We start from the raw sequence: 2,045 nt of genomic DNA on the forward strand, positions 1-2,045 counted from the left end.
CAAGTCTATGAGCTTGTTTTCTTGAATTGTCTGCCATCTCTAATGAGATTCTTGCAGCTTGCACCTCAAAAATCCCTAATTTCTCCATTACAGAGAGGGGCATGAGGTTTACACTTGACCCTAAGTCACACAAGGCCTTCTTGAAGGTCATGGTGCCTATGGTACAAGGTATGGAAAACTTCCCAGGATCTTGTCTCTTTTGAGGTAATTTCTGCCTAGACAAGTCATCCAGTTCTTTGGTGAGCAAAGGGAGTTCATCCTCCCAAGTCTCATTTCCAAATAACTTGTCATTTAGCTTCATGATTGCTCCAAGGTATTTAGCAACTTGCTCTTCAGTGACATACTCATCCTCTTCAGAGGAAGAATACTCATCAGAACTCATGAATGGCAGAAGTAAGTCCAATGGAATCTCTATGGTCTCATTTTGAGCCTCAGATTCCCATGGTTCCTCATTGAGGAACTCAGAGGAGATTGGTACACGCCCACTGAGGTCTTCCTCAGTGGCGTCCTCCTCCTCTCTTTCCTCTCCATATTCGGCCATGTCTATGGCTTTGCACTCTTCTTTTGGATTTTCTTCTGTATTACTTGGGAGAGTGCTAGGAGGGAGTTCAGTAACTTTCTTGCTCAGCTGACCCACTTGTCCTTCCAAATTTCTGATGGAGGACCTTGTTTCATTCATGAAACTTTGAGTGGTCTTTATTAGATCAGAGACCATTGTTGCTAAGTCAGAAGTATTCTGCTTAGAACTCTCTGTCTGTTGCTGAGAAGATGATGGAAAAGGCTTGCCATTGCTAAACCTGTTTCTTCCACCATTATTGTTATTGAAACCTTGTTGAGGTCTCTCTTGATTCTTCCATGAGAAATTGGGGTGATTTCTCCATGAAGAATTGTAGGTGTTTCCATAGGATTCTCCTAGGTAATTCACCTCTTCCATTGAAGGGTTCTCAGGATCATAGGCTTCTTCCTCAGATGAAGCTTCCTTAGTAATGCTTGGTGCATTTTGCATTCCAGACAGACTTTGAGAAATCAAATTGACTTGTTGAGCCAATATCTTATTCTGAGCCAATATGGCATTCAGAGTATCAATCTCAAGAACTCCTTTCTTCTGATTAGTCCCATTGTTCACAGGATTCCTTTCAGAAGTGTACATGAATTGGTTATTTGCAACCATTTCAATTAATTCTTGAGCTTCTGCAGGCGTCTTCTTCAGATGAAGAGATCCTCCAGCAGAGCTATCCAAAGACATCTTGGATAGTTCAGATAGACCATCATAGAAGATACCTATGATGCTCCATTCAGAAAGCATGTCTGAGGGACATCTTCTGATTAATTGTTTGTATCTTTCCCAAGCTTCATAGAGGGATTCTCCATCCTTCTGTCTGAAGGTTTGGACTTCCACTCTAAGCTTACTCAATTTTTGAGGTGGAAAGAACTTTGCCAAGAAGGCATTGACTAGCTTTTCCCAAGAGTCCAGGCTTTCTTTAGGTTGTGAGTCCAACCATGTCCTAGCTCTGTCTCTTACAGAAAAAGGGAATAGCATCAGTCTATAGACCTCAGGGTCAACCCCATTAGTCTTGACTGTGTCACAGATTTGCAAGAACTCAGCTAAAAACTGATGAGGATCTTCCATTGGAAGTCCATGGAACTTGCAATTCTGTTGCATTAGAGAAACTAATTGAGGCTTTAGCTCAAAGTTGTTTGCTCCAATGGCAGGGATAGAGATGCTTCTCCCATAGAAATCAGGAGTAGGTGCAGTAAAGTCACCCAGTACCTTCCTTGCATTGTTGGCATTGTTGTTGTTTTCGGCTGCCATGGGTTCTTCTTCTTTGAAGAATTCGGTTAGGTCCTCTACAGAGAGTTGTGCCTTAGCTTCTCTTAGATTTCGCTTCAAGGTCCTTTCAGGTTCAGGGTCAGCTTCAACAAGAATGCCTTTGTCTTTGTTCCTGCTCATATGAAAGAGAAGAGAACAAGAAAATGTGGAATCCTCTATGTCACAGTATAGAGATTCCTTGTGGTGTCAGAGGAAAAGAAAAATAGAAGAAAGA

General features: G+C 41.9%; 1 non-coding gene across 1 annotated transcript; it reads left to right on the forward strand.

Moving 5' to 3' along the window:
- The first annotated feature begins 1,300 nt into the window (after window positions 1–1,300).
- Window positions 1,301–1,408, forward strand: LOC130938368 (small nucleolar RNA R71). The gene has a single exon (XR_009069536.1). It is a non-coding gene; the product is annotated as a small nucleolar RNA R71 (small nucleolar RNA).
- Window positions 1,409–2,045: the final 637 nt, after the last annotated feature.

This window comes from Arachis stenosperma, chromosome 6, assembly GCF_014773155.1.
Source record: "Arachis stenosperma cultivar V10309 chromosome 6, arast.V10309.gnm1.PFL2, whole genome shotgun sequence".
Classification (NCBI taxonomy): Eukaryota; Viridiplantae; Streptophyta; class Magnoliopsida; order Fabales; family Fabaceae; genus Arachis; species Arachis stenosperma.